This window comes from Canis aureus, chromosome 21 (genome assembly GCF_053574225.1).
Source record: "Canis aureus isolate CA01 chromosome 21, VMU_Caureus_v.1.0, whole genome shotgun sequence".
NCBI classification, from domain to species: Eukaryota; Metazoa; Chordata; class Mammalia; order Carnivora; family Canidae; genus Canis; species Canis aureus.
Genome location: NC_135631.1, coordinates 50,760,791 through 50,775,701, shown reverse-complemented (window position 1 = coordinate 50,775,701; position 14,911 = coordinate 50,760,791). Strand labels below are relative to the sequence as shown.

At 36.9% G+C, this 14,911-nt stretch overlaps 1 long non-coding RNA gene across 1 annotated transcript; it reads left to right on the top strand.

Moving 5' to 3' along the window:
• Window positions 1-29: 29 nt before the first annotated feature.
• On the top strand, window positions 30-7,267 carry LOC144293076 (uncharacterized). Its single transcript, XR_013360579.1, has 2 exons — window positions 30-1,113; window positions 7,061-7,267. It is a non-coding gene; the product is annotated as an uncharacterized LOC144293076 (long non-coding RNA).
• Window positions 7,268-14,911: the final 7,644 nt, after the last annotated feature.

Genomic DNA, 14,911 nt, shown 5'->3' with positions numbered 1-14,911 from the left:
ACACGCCTCCCGGAAGAGGCGGCCTGCGGTGCGCGATGACGTGCGCGCCCCGCGGTTTGGCCCTCCTGGGCGGCTGCGTGGGGCGGCTAACGCGTCCTTCCCGGGCAGCGTCCCCGGAGCCCTGACGTCACCGCGTTCGCGGCCCGAGCCCCGCGGCCTTGCGCGGCACGTGCTCCGCAGACGCGAGCGAGGCCGGTGGAGGCGGGGTGGCTGCGTTGGACGGGACGGGTCCCGACTCAGTTGTTGGTCCCGGTCGCGCGTCGCCTGCCTGCCCGCACGGTTTATATGCGTTCGATTTATTGATCGAAGTGAAGCTCGCAAGCAGCATGACCACGCGACGGCCGACCTACCCCAAAGTCTCCAGCCCCCCAGCCCCGCCGCCCTTTGGGATCAGCCTTGGGACGACGTCCGGAATGGGGTCCACCCCTAGGTCTCCTCTGCGTCTGGTTTGCAGACGTGCTTATAACGGGTACATGTTACCTGTTTTGCTGAAAATACTATGAACTCAGGCCGTGATCTCTTGGGTTGTGGGACGTAGCCCTGGTCTGGCTCCCTGCTCGGTGGGGAGTCTGCTTGAGATTTTCTCCCCACCTCCCAACCCCCTTTTTTTTAAATCAATCAATAAATATTAATTTGAGGAAAAAAAAAAAAACTCAACTAGGAGATTTTAGGAGTTTCTACAAATGAGGATTCTTGCACCTCTCTGACCTCAATTTCTACACCTGAGGATTCTTGCACCTCTCTGCCCTCTCTGACCTCAAGACCCTGTCTGCTGCTCCCGGGTTATTATATTTCTTTCTCAGGCATCCAGGCGCCATTACCCTGCTCCATGGTTAGGATAAGAGCAGAAATAGCAAGCACAGGCTTTGAAAACGGTTTTTTACTCTGCTTCACTTGGCACACGTCTTGTGGTCAAATGTCATGAAACAAGTATTTACAGGCTCCAGTATTTTGCTTTGACGTGAGACTAAAACCATAACCATGCATCTTCATATTTGGAAAGCCTAGGATCTTGCCTACAAAGAAAGTGCTGCTCGTCATGCTAACATGCGTGTAACAGACCCCTGAGCATCCTCGAGAACCACATTGAACCAACATGTCTTTGGTATTTAGGTGAGTATATATTTGTATAACCACACGCAAGTGATGAGAATTTCTCCTTGAATTCAGAACTTCTGGACGTTGATTTTGGAAGTGACAAATATATACAGTGGGCATAGAGCCATGGAAGTGGTAAATGGAACTTGACAATTGCAGTATTCTTTATATTTCTCATGAAGTAGTATAGTAGTACTAAGACTATGTAATAATGAAACCACTAAAGATAGATAATTGCAAAGTGATAGAGCTGAAAAGCCAATCATGCATTAGACTGGCATTCAAGGAAATGATGCATTTCACCCAAAAGGAAGCAGGAAAGGAGGAACAAAGAAAAACAAAAAAAGCAATCCAGTAAAAAACAAACAAACAAAAACAAACAAAAAAACCCCCACCCAAATAATAAAACAGGAGAACTAAATATAATAATATTTATATTTGTAATACATCTAAATGTAATTTGTATGTTTAAAAATTCCCCTTAAAAAAACAAGTCAAAGTGGATTTAGAACCCAAAGATTTGGCTATATGCTAATGGCATGGGTGTACTATAAATATAAAGACATAGGTAGCAAGTAAATAGATGGAGATGGAAACTATGAGAAGACAGGGTCAGAATTTGGTGCCAGGATTTGTTGAAAGGAAATCATATTAGATCATGTAGATTTTAACAAAGGGCATTACTGGAGATAAAAAGAAGCATTTCATAAGATAAAAGGCCAATTCATCAGAAACTTAGTCATAAATATGTGTGTGCTTAGTAACTGAGCTTCAAATGACATGAAACAAAAATTGACAAAAGGACATATCTACAAATAGGAGATTTTAACAATTTCTTTCAGCACTTAATAGAATTAAAAAAGAAAAATCAGTAAAGAAATTGAAGATCTGAACATTACCAACCACCTTGACCTAGTTAATTTATAAATGGAGCAGTACCCCTTAAAACTGTGTGTACATTCTCTTCAAGTGCATATGGCACTCCACCAAGATAGAACATACTGGGTCTTAAAACAAGTCTTAAATATAAAAAAAAAAAAAAATTCAAATCATTCATTCTCTTCTCTGACCACTACAGAATTAAAACTGTAACAACCAGATAAATCCAAATGTTGGGAAATTAAATAACATTCTTCTAAATAAATCATGGGTCAATGAAGAAATCACAAGGGAAATTTGAGCATAACTTGAACTGAATGATAATGAGAATGTAGTATATCAAATCTCAAGATACTACCTACCACTCAACCACAAGAATGGTTAAAAAGGTTAATGACATCAAATTTGGGCATAAATAGAGATCAATCAGACTCTTACTGTAGGTAGGAGTATAAAATGATGCAATCCTTTTGGAAAAGACTTGGTAGTTTGTTATAAAACTAAGCAGACACCACCCTATTAACCTCATAATTCCAAATTTAAGTATTTTCTGAAGATACATGAAAATATATTCATGTAGGGACGCCTGGGTGGCTCAGCGGTTGAGCATCTGCCTTTGGCTCAGGGCCTGATCCGAGATTCCCAGGATCGAGTCCCACATCGGGCTCCTTACATGGAATCTGCTTCTCCTCCCTCTGCCTATGTCTCTGCCTCTCTCTCTCTCTCATGAACAAATAAATAAGATATTAAAAAAAAGAAAGAAAATATATTCACCTAAAAACATACAAGAATAAAGCAGGTTTATTTTTAGTAGTCAAAAAAATGAAAGTGATTCAGGGACCCATCAAAAGAAAAATAGATAGGATGATGTGTACGCATGTTGAATTACTATACTGTAAACCCGAAACTAATCTAACACTGTAAGTTAACTAGACTTAAAAGGAAAATGAGGATGGTTAAACAAAAAGTATATTTCTACAATTAAATACTACTACTCAAGAGAGAAAAGATAGGTATACGCAACAATACTGATGAACAACAAAAACATGGCTAGTGAAAGACATCTCTGAGAAAGAGTGCATACAATTCTGCGTTTAAGAAGTTCTAGGCAAGGTAAAATTAATGTATGGTGAAAACAGTGTTTGGAAGTAGGGGTTGAGAAGGATAAGGAAATTCAGGTGAAAAATTACAACTGGACAAGGGTTAGGGTTACACAACGTCTTAGTTGAGCCTGCATAACAAAATACCATAGACTGGATGGCTTAAACCATAAACATTTATTTCTCACAGTTCTGGAGGACAGAAGTCCCGGATCAGGGTGCCACCATGGTCAGGTTCCTGGGAAAGGGCCTCTTTCTTCCTTAGAGACGTTTGTCCTCTCTTTGTGCTAGTCCTTCCCCTTACGTGAGTACTAATGCCATCATTGAGCATCACCCTCATTACCTAATTACTTCCCAAAGGCCCCACCTCCATCACAGTAGTATTTCAACAAGTGAATGTGTTTGGGGAAATCAAACATTCAGCCCGTTGTACAAGTGTGTGCATTTCTCACAGCTCATCAAATAGTACTTTTAGGGTCTCTGCATTTTACTTTATATAAAATTTGCCTCAAAAACTAAAGCACTATAAACAAATACTGAACCCTATTTAAAAAGGAGTAAAGAATATAATTATCTGCAATTTAATTAGTTAAAAAGGTGGATTCATGGTTTGATAGAGGATAGGTAAGTGATAAAGCAAATACAGCCAAGTGTTAATTGTAGACTCTTGTGGTCATGTGGGTATTCACTGAACAATTTTTATGTATGAAATTTTTGTAATATGGGGAAAAATATATACACAGATCACTAAATCAAGTTTTTAAAACTTTGTTCTGACAAATAGTGATGAATATAAATTGAAAGTATATGCACTAGAAAATTTAAATTGTCCCTTAATTTAAAAATTTCAGTGAAATATTAATGGTGTCATTTGAGATAAGCTGAATTAATGCTCCATTTAGATTCCCAAATCTCTGCCTGAAGGAAGAAAAAGTTAAAAGCCCCGTGTAGATAGAGAATTTTTTAAAACATCACGTTGAAGTAATAAAGCTTCTGGTTGGGTTAATGAATATTTTACCGAGAGTTTTAGTCTTTTGTTCCTTAAACTAGGAAAATAGAATCTTTAATTGCAAGTGAGATATATGATATTTTTTACATTTATCTTACTCCCAAGCAAGATCTCTTTGCTTGTTTGAAGAAGAGTAAAGAAATTACATCTTACATCTTTCTTTTATGGGCTTTCAAAATGGGCATCGCAAACATATCACTAGAGTTCTCATTGCAGGAACTTAAGAAGTTCTATTTTTTGTTACAAAATAATATTGAATCACATAATGTGATATATATATATGTATGTATGTATTATATATGCCTATGTTTAAGAAAAGGCTAAGATAGATTTACCAATGTTTAAATTTTATTACCATTCTTACTAGTTAACATTTTCAAACCTTAAAGTTATTTTTTTTTTCCTTAAGGTAATAAGACATTTCATAAAGGGATAGCTAAGCTCTACTGTATTCTGGGATTTAGGGACTTTCCCACCTTAGAGCCATTCCCTCAGAAGCTATGGTTCAATATAGAAGTGGTGGGAACAAACCCCTGCTGGTTTGGCCCCGCAAACAGTAACAAATGCTAGTGACAAAGCTCACCATTTTGATGCTGATGTCACAACAGCTATCCTTGACTTGTCAGCTCTGATGTTCCCTTATGTCTTCCCTTGCTTCAACTAGGCTTATGTATTTTCATTCTCTCATCTGTTAATTCCTCTGTAACATCCTGCCCCTCCTTATTCTCCCAACTTTCTATTTCCTTTTTTCTAGATTTCCTTCGAATCCGTCTTCTTGGGAATTTATATTTTATCTCCCCTCTAAGACAAATACTAGTTTTATGAGATAGGCACCGCACAACAAAAAGGTGAGGAGCAGGGAAGATCTGTGAAGAGCCCCAAGGACCCCATAGCATCTTTTTGTGGTGTATTACCTCATCTAAGTATCAAAAACTGGGAAGAGCTACCTTTTTTTTTAAAAGGGAGAAGCTGATTCTCAGTATTATAGACTTATACTTGGAGTAATACAAAATCATGAAAGTGGTAGTAGAGCTCCAGAAAAAAATTAAAGATTAGACATAGAAACAAAGAGTCTTTGGGGCAAGACTAGTTTAGAGTTAAATATGATCCAGTCAAATACAGTTTTTAAAATACTTTAAAGAAGTTATTTGTCTTAATTCCCCCATAAACACGATAACTGGAATAGGGCAATGAAAATGACTTGACAGATTTAGATGGCATACACTTAATTACCTGTGACCCTGCATTGTCAGTTCTAATAAACAATTTCTGTTAGTTCTCTACAGCATTTGACATCCTTAACTACTTCCTCTTGAAACTCTGCTACCTTTATTTTACTTTAGAATAATTAAAACAAAAACAAAAGAGCACTTTCTTGACCATTTCTGAGTCTTCTTCAGAGATGGTTTCCTGCGCTGGTCCTGTATGGTCAAGGTAACTGCTCTAACACACAAGCACACCATCTGGTTTAACACCATGTTTATTCTTGCCCAGACCCAGTCTCAGGTGGACTTGATATAGGGAGGTGGTCTACTTTCCAGTCATTTAGCATCTCAGGCTCCTTAAATCGTGCAGTGCTGCCAATTTCCAGGGCCTTGGAGTCTTCGGGTGCCTCCTTTGCATCCAACCAGAAGATAAAGGAAGAAAACGAATGTGGAGGCTTGAGTGAGACCTGAGAGGCCTAAAAACAGCATCCATCACTTTAATCTAAATCTCATTGACCAGAACCAACCAATATGGCTTCACTGATCTGAAGAAGTCATAGGAAACACAGTTTCATTGTGTGCCAGGGGAGGAAGGAGACATTAGTATAATGGAATAACCAACCAGTCTTTAGCATTTTCTCAGATATGTATGTTCCTAAGTGTTGCATTCTCAAAATGTTCTTGCATTTTAGATTTTTCAGTTGATTCTTGGGGTTTTGATTACTATGAGAAGATTGTTGACAAGTCTATATATCTCTGATCAAGATCCTTTTAAAAATTTAATTAATTTTTAAAAAATAATCTCTACACCCAATGTGCCACTTGAACTCACAACCCTGAGATCCAAAAGTTACGTGCTTCACCAGCTGAACCAGCTGAACACCCCAAAGTCTTGTTAAATGAAAATAAAAAACAGAGTAGAGAAACATGCCTACAGTATGTTACAACTTATCTAAGAAATTTTAACAATGTCTCCACATATATTTAATGTTTCCCTGAAGATTTTTAAAATATATTTAATTAGAGAGGGAGAGTGTGGGCACACATGAGGAAGTGGGAGAGATGTACAGAGCCTGCTGTGGGGCTCGATCCCACCACCCAAGAGATCATGACATAAGCTGAAACCAAGAGTCAGATGCCCAACTGACTGAGCCATCCAGAGGCCCCTATATTTAATTTTTTAATGAAAATATAAACTTTTAGAATTATATGATTACCTGTAGTGTGGAGAGATTAAGGGTAGAAGTGAAACCTATCTGAGTATACCTCATTTGGCAGATTTGATTTTGGAACTGAAAATTTTTATGATTACTTTTAAAGACAATCTTTTAAAAGTAAACTTTTGAAATATACAGCAACTGTTCGAAATGATTTTGAAACAGTAATCTGTGTGATATAAGGATAAAATGAAAAGCATAATAAGCTTAAGGAGTTTTTAGTAATATTTTTGGTAGGATTGTTGGTATTGTTATTGAGACTTATTTGTGTATTATCGGATAAAGCAATTCAGTAACTATGTTGGTGTCATTGAAAACTAGAATTTTCAGAGTTGCTGAAAGGAAAAACAGATAAAAGACTGGCATGGTTAAATTAAAGCCCTGTCATTTTTAGTTTGAATTGGAAATACCATGAATTTATGGAGTATTTTATCTGAAAACAAATAAGCAAGATTCCCTGGTCTGTGCTCTAAAAAGGCCTAGAAACAATGTTCAATCTAGTAGTAATGAATTTCTAGCCCCAGATTATGGTCTTTGTATATTGTTTTCTAGGAAAAGAAACCAGTGCTCCGTGGAAAAATGGAGGATTCAAGGCTGAGGCAGGAAATCTATAAGAAGAGTCTGGACTATTATTATCCAAGAAGGCTGCTAGAGTTCTGTCAGAAGGACTCAGGAGCTTACCTGAAGAGCTTCCTGCTAGCCAAAGATGGGACACTTTGAACCTCAGTAAGGATGATAAATACAGTGTGTCAAAACACATTGAATATGTTTAAATCCATGTGTTTATAATTATACCTAAAAACTTTTCAGTCACCTTTGGAGAATATAAATGAAGCATGTAATTACTTTGAAAGTAGGCAAATAAAGGGTAAGAATCAAGCATTCTAATTTTCCTGTAACATCTGACCAAAAATATTGATAACACGAAACTTCTTTTTATGAAATTGTTGCAAGTACTAAACAAGAGCAACAAAATGATATAGTTAGAATATTACATGTTGTACTGACAATAGGTTAATGGACCTAGCTATGAATCAGGGTAACATATATTTCCTAAATATTTTAGGGTTGGAGGCCATAAAGTCTCTGTTGTAATGTAAAAGTTGCTATATGAAATTTATAAAAGAATGGATGTGACTGTGTTCCAATAAAACATTGTTTTTAGTAATAGATAGAAGATCAGATGGTCTGCAGGCCATAGTTTTCCAACCCACAATCTAGGTAGTGTTTATCAACGCCTAATAACATCACAAAAGAGAAGATCAGATGTGTACCTCTGATGTAAGGACAGCATAACATCACCTGTGAGGGAGCTTTGACAAAAAATAAGAATAATTAAACCTACTCTCTCATCAAAACAGTAGATGTAATCAATTTATAGGAAGTATAGGGACTGCAGAACATGTTAGAAATCACCACCAGTATGTAGTCAGGAAAAAAAAAATGTACACTGGGGGAAACTACAGGACAGATGGCTTAGTTTTCTAAAAATATAAATGCAAGAAATAAAAGCAGAATCTGTGAATTATATATATATTATATTTATATATTATATATGTATGTATTTTTAAGATCTATCCATTTATTTATTTTAGAGAGAGAAAGCTTACCAGGCAAGGGGCAGAGGGCGAGGGAGAGAGAATCCATAAGCAGATTCCCTGCTGAATGCTAAGTTCTTCAATGAGGCTCAATCCCAGGACCCTGCAATCATGACTTGAGCTGAAACCAAGAGTTGATCACTCAACTGACTGAGCCATCTAGATATCCCCATGAACCAAATATATTTTAAAAGTATATCAACTAATGGCATATTTATCCTGAGTCAATAAACAAACTGGTATTTTAAACACACATGAATTATATTTATAATGTTAAAAATTATTGTTAACAATTAGGAGTGATTCTGTTATTGTCCTAACCTTCAAGATGGGTGAAATAAGAGTTGCTAATTGGGGAGTGGAGAGGATCATCCATCAATTTAGCTGTTTCATAAACTAGATTCTGCATAATACTTAAGTCTGTGGTTGTCCAGTTTTTTGGTTGATCTAGAATTTTAATTCCTCAGCTAGGGGCAGACAGGAAGGGTTAAGTCAGTAATTTCTACCTGACTCTAAGTTATATGATGCTGCTCTAGTGAGCAGAACTCGTGTAAACATGGTGTCAAAATTGTCCATTCAGTGTGTATTTAGGACAAAGTCCATCCACATTTGGAGTATGGCTATTATCTTAATATTCTTGGTTGTTAAGTACATCTTAAAACACTTATGACTATATTTTTAGCTAAAACAATACATACTAATTATTTTTAAAATTCAGACAATACAGACAAGTAAAAAAAATGTTGAAAGTAACCACTATCCTTCACCTAGTAAAATGCTTTATTAACAGACAAACCTCATTCCAGTTCTCTCTTTGCAGATACATAGAAAGAAATGTACATGAATAGCTAGAAAATAGATATATTAAAAAATATAGTAAAATTATCTATAAAATAGTTTACTTTGAGTTTAACAAGAAAAATGAATTAAAATCAAAATGAAAATTTCTATATTTCTGAATGTAAGATAAATATTTATTTACTGCATTGTAGTATTGCTCCTTAGTTACAACTCTTAGGTTAAGAAAAACTGTGAAAAACTTGAAAGTTGGAGTTACTTTACAATATATATTCTTAAAATGTTTTCGTTTTAGGCCATGAAATTGGTACCTTATTGTGATGAGAAAATTAACACCCTTCCTCCTAACTTACCTCCCAATTTCTGTTAATGTTTTGGAATATTCCCTAAAGGAGAGATGAGTCTTTTGGTGAGGCCCGGTTTAATTCATTTAAAATAATAAAGTAAAAAAATTTAAGACCCCCACATTCCTATTCACCATCATACTAGCGTCCTAGTTAATGACATAAAACAAGAAAGGGGTGGGAGGAAGGTATATAGAAAAAGAAAGAAAATTATCTTCCTTCACAGATGACATGATTGACTCTAGAAAACCCCAAAGAATCAAAAAAGTCTGGAACTAATAAGCAGTTACAGCAAGATTACAGGATACAAAGTTAATGTATGAAAGTCAGTTGCTTTCCTAGATACCAGTAATGAAAAATTGGAAATAAAAAATACAGCATCATTTTTCTTAGCACCAAAAAGAGAGGGAGGAAAGAAGGGAGGCAGATAAACTTAGCTATAAATTTAAAATATGTATAAGATCTGTATTAGGCAAACTACAAAATTGATGAAGGAAATCAAAGAAGATTTACATAAATGGAGAGAGATTCTGTGTTCATGGATAGGAACACTTAATATTTCAAGATGGCAGTTCTTCCCAACTTGGTATTCAACACAATTCTATCAAAATCCCAGCAAATTATTTTGGATACCAACAAACTCATTCCAAAGCTTATGGAAAAAAGGAAGAGTAGCCAACACACTATTGAAGAAAGATGGAAAATTGGCAGTACTATGCTTCAAGACTTACTGTAAATCTAAAGGAATTCAGACAGTGTGGTATCGGTCAAAGAATAAAAAACAGATCAACTGAATAGAACAGAGAATCCAAAGATAGACCCACACAAATACAGTCAGCCAATGTTTGACAAAGGAGGAAAGGCACTATTAGTGAAAGCCCAGATAGTCTTTTCAGCAAACCTACTAGAACACCTGGAAATCCACAGGCAAAAAGATGAAACCAGACACAGACCTTACACCTTTCACAAAAATTAACTCAGAATGGATCGTAGACCTAAGTGTAAAGTGCAAAATTATAAAAAAATAAAAATAAATAAAAATAAAATAAAAAAATAAAATAAAAAAACCTGGAAGATAACAGAAGAGAAAATCCAGGTAACTTTGGGTTTGATAATCATTTTTTAGAAACAACTCCAAGAGCACAATACATGAAAGAAAAAATAAGTGTGAAATAAATAAATAAAATCTTTTTTAAGGGAGGAGACACCTGGGTGGCTCAGCAGTTGAGCATCTGCATTTGGCTTAGGGTGTGATCCCGGGGTCCTGGAATCCAGTCTCACGCTGGGCTCCCTGCATGGAGTCTGCTTCTCCCTCTGCCTATGTCTCTGCCTCTCCCTCTCTGTGTCTCTCATGAATAAATAAATAAAATCTTAAAAAAAAATAAGTGTGAATTAATTTAGGTCAAAGGTTCTGCTCTGCAGAAGACACTGTTAAGAGAATGAAAAGACAAGCCATAGACTGGGAGAACATATTTGCAAAACATATCTGATAAAATACTGTTACTCAAAATATACAAAGAGCTCTGAAAACTCAACAATTTAAAAAAAAATAGGCAAGAGATCTGAATAGACATTTCTGCAAAAGATATACAGATGGCAAATGTGCATATGAAAAGGTGTTCAATATCATATGTCATTGGGGACTTGCAATTAAAACAATAATGAAATACTACTACTACCTGTTAGAGTGACTAAAATCCAAAATGCTGACAACACCAAGTGCTGATGAGGATGTGGAGCAACAGAACTTTCATTTCTAGTAGGAATGCAGCATGGTACCATCACTTTGGAAGATACTTTTGTGGTTTCTTACAAAACTAAATATAACCTTACATTACCATCCAGCAGTCATGATCCTTGGAGTTGAAAACTTATGTCTACCTGAAAACCTGCACGTGGATGTTTATAGCACTTTTATTTATCATTACCAACATGTGAAGGCAACCAAGATGTCTCTCAGTAGATTAATGGATAAACAAATGGTTACATCTATAAAATGGATTATTATTTAGTGATAAAAGAAAAGGAACCATCAAGCCATGAAAAGACATGGAAGAAGCTTAAAAGCATATTGCTAAGTGAAAGAAGGCGGTCTGAAAAGGCTGCAAACTGTGTGATTCCAACCATATGATATTCTCCAAAAGGCAAAACCATTGAGAATTTAAAAAAAAAATTATGCTTGCCAGGGCACTGGGGGGAGGGCAGGAAAAGATGAATAGAGAGAGCACATGGCATCTTTAATGCAGTGAAACTACTCCGTATGACCGTTATGGTATGATGGATACGCGACTTGTACACGTTTGTCAAAACCCACAGACGTGCACAATCCAAAGAATGAACTCTCGTGTAAATTATGGACTAGTCATCATTGATGGTAACAAACGTACAAGATGTAATAGGAGAAACAGCAGACAAGGTCAGGGGAGGGCACAGTAGTTTCCTGCACTTTCTATTTAATTTTTCTGTGAACTCAAAACTATTCAAAGTCTTACTAATAGACAGTAAAAGTTAAAAATTAATTTTAAGACTCCAGGAGATGGAAAGAAACTAGAGAATCACTCCTCTCTAGTTTTCTTTTCTTTCTTTCTTTTTTTTCTTTTTAGGCTGTTTCTAAAACAAATTGAAGCAGCTTTGAGACTCCTCCACTCTTTCCCTCTATCAGTCAGTCTTTGCTTTTTGTTTTGTTTTGTTCTCAAGATTGTGAGAAGCTTAGCATCTCTCCTAAGAGTGGACGGAGATGAGTTTGACCTGGTTATAACCAATGGATATTTAAATTTATTAATTTATTGCAGTTCAATTGGCCAACATATCATTAGCTTCAGATGCACAGTTCAGAGTTCAGTAGTTCATCAGTTGCATATAGCACCCAGTGCTCATCACACCATGCATCCTCTTTAGTGCCTGTCACCTAGTTATCCCATCCCCTGACCCACCACCCCTACAGCAACCCTCAGTTTGTTTCCTATAGTTACGACTCTCATGATTCATCTCCCTCTGATTTTTTCCTATTGCATTTTCCCCTCCTTTCCCCTTTCCTCTGCACTATTTCTTGTATTCCACATATGAGTGAAACCATATAATTATTTTTCCCTGATTGACTTACTTCACTCAGCATAATACCCTCCAGTTCCATACACGTCAATGTAAGTGGTAAGATTCCATCCTTTCTGCTGGCCGAGTAGTATCCTATTGTGTATATATACCACACTTTCTTGATCCATTCCTCTGTCGACGGACACCTGGACTCTTTCAATAGTTGGGCTATTGTGGACATTGTTGCTATAAACGTTGTGGTGCCGGTTCCCCTTTGGATCACTATATTTGGAATTTGGGGTAAATAGTAATTCAATTGCTGGGTCCCAAAGTAGCTCTATTTTTGACTTGTTGAGAACCCTCCATACTGTTTTCCAGAGTGGCTGCACCAGTTTGCATTGCCACCAACAGTGTAAGAGGGTTCCCCTTTCTCCACATCCTCATCAACATTTGTTATTTCTTGACTTGGTAATACTAACCACTCATGTGAGGTGGTATCTCGTGGTTTTCATCTTATTTCCCTGATGCCAAGTGATGTGGAGCATTTTCTCATGTGTCTGTTGGCCATTTGTATGTTTTCTTTGGAGAAATGTCTATTCATGTCTCCTGTCCATTTCCTGACTGGATTATTTGGGTTTTGAGTGTTGAGTTTGGTAAGTTCTTTATAGATCTTGGATACTAGCCCTTTATCTGATATGTCATTTGCAGATATCTTCTCCCATTCCATAGGTTGCCTTTTAGTTTTGTGGGCTGTTTCCTTTGCTGTGCAGAAGCTTTTTATCTTAATGCAGTCACAATAGTTCATTTTTGCTGTGGTTTCCCTTGCCTCTGGAGACATGTGTAGCAGGAAGTTGCTGTGGCTGAGGTCGAAGAGGTTGCTGTCTGTGTTCTTCTCTAGAATTTTGATGGATTCCTGTCTCACATTTAGGTCTTTCATCCATTTTGAGTTTATTTTTGTGTGTGGTGTAAGAAAATGGTCCAGTTTCATTCTTGTGCATGTGGCTGTCCTATTTTCCCAACACCTTTTGTTGAAGAAGTTGTCTTTTTTCCAGTGGATATTCTTGCCTGCTTTGTCAAAGATTAGTTGACCATAGAATTGAGGGTCCATTTCTGGGTTCTCTATTCTGTTCCATTGATCTCTGTGTCTGTTCTTGTGCCAGTACCATAGTCTTGATCATGACAGCTTTGCAAGATAGCATGAAGTCTGACACTGTGATGCCACCAGCTTTGGTTTTCTTTTTCAACATTCCTCTTGCTATACAGGGTCTTTTCGGGTTTCCTACAAATTTTAGGGTGATTTGTTCCAGCTCTGCGAAAAATGTCGATGGAATTTTGTTAGGAATTGCATTGAATATGTAGATTGCTCTGGGTAGCATAAATATTTTAACAATATTTATTCTTCCAACCCATGAGCATGGAATATTTTTCCATCTCTCTGTGTCTTCCTCAATTTCTTTCATGAGTGTTCTGTATTTTTTAGAGTACAGATCATTTACCTCTTTGGTTAGGTTATTCCTAGATATCTTGTGGGGTTTGGTGCAATTGTAAATGGGATTGATTTCTTAATTTCTCTTTCTTCAGTCTCATTGTTAATGTATAGAAGTGCAAGTGATTTCTGTGCATTGATTTTATATCCTGCCACATTGCTGAATTCCTGTGTGAATTCGATCAATTTTGGGGTGGAGTCTTATGGGTTTTCCACATAAAATATCAAGTCATCTATGAAGAGTGAGAGTTTGACTTCTTCTTTGCCAATTTGAATGCCTTTTATCTATTTTTGTTGTCTGGTTGCTGAGGCTAGGACTTCTAGTACTACGTTGAACAACATAAGAGTGGGCATCACTATCATATTCCTGACTTTAAGGGAAAAGCTCTCAGGTTTTCCCATTGAGAATGATATTTTCCGTGGGCTTTTTGTACATGGCTTTTATAATATTAAGGTATGTTTCTGTATTCCTATACTTTGAAGAATTTTAATTAAGAAAGGATGCCATCCTGGGATGCCTGGGACATCCTGGGACTCAGCAGTTGACCATCTTTGCCTCAGGGCATGATCCTGGGGTCCTGGGATCAAGTCTCGCATTAAGCTCCCTGCAGGGAGCCTGCTTCTCCCTCTGCCTATGTCTCTCCCTCTCTTTGTGTGTCTCTCATGAATAAATAAATAAAATCTTTTAAAAAAAGAGAAAGGATTCCATATTTTGTCAAGTGCTTTTTCTGCATCTCTTGAGAGGATCGTATGGTTCTTGTCTTTTCTTTTATTAATGTGATCTATTATGTTGATTGATTCGTGAATGTTGAACCACCCTTGTACCTCAGGAATAAATCCCACTTGGTCATGATGAGTAATCTTTTCAATGTATCGTTGAATCCTTTTGACTAATATCTTGGTGAGAAATTTGACATCCATGTTCATGAGGGATATTGGTCTATAATTCTCCTTTTTGTGGGGTCGTTGTCTGGTTTTGGGATCAAGGTAATCCTGGCCTTGTAGAACAAGTGTGGAAGTTTTTCCTTCCATTTCTATTTTTTGAAACATCTTCAAAAGAATAGGTATTAATTCTTTCCATGTTTGATAGAATTCCCCTGGGAAGCCATCTGGCCCTGGACTCTCGTTTGTTGGGAGATTTTTG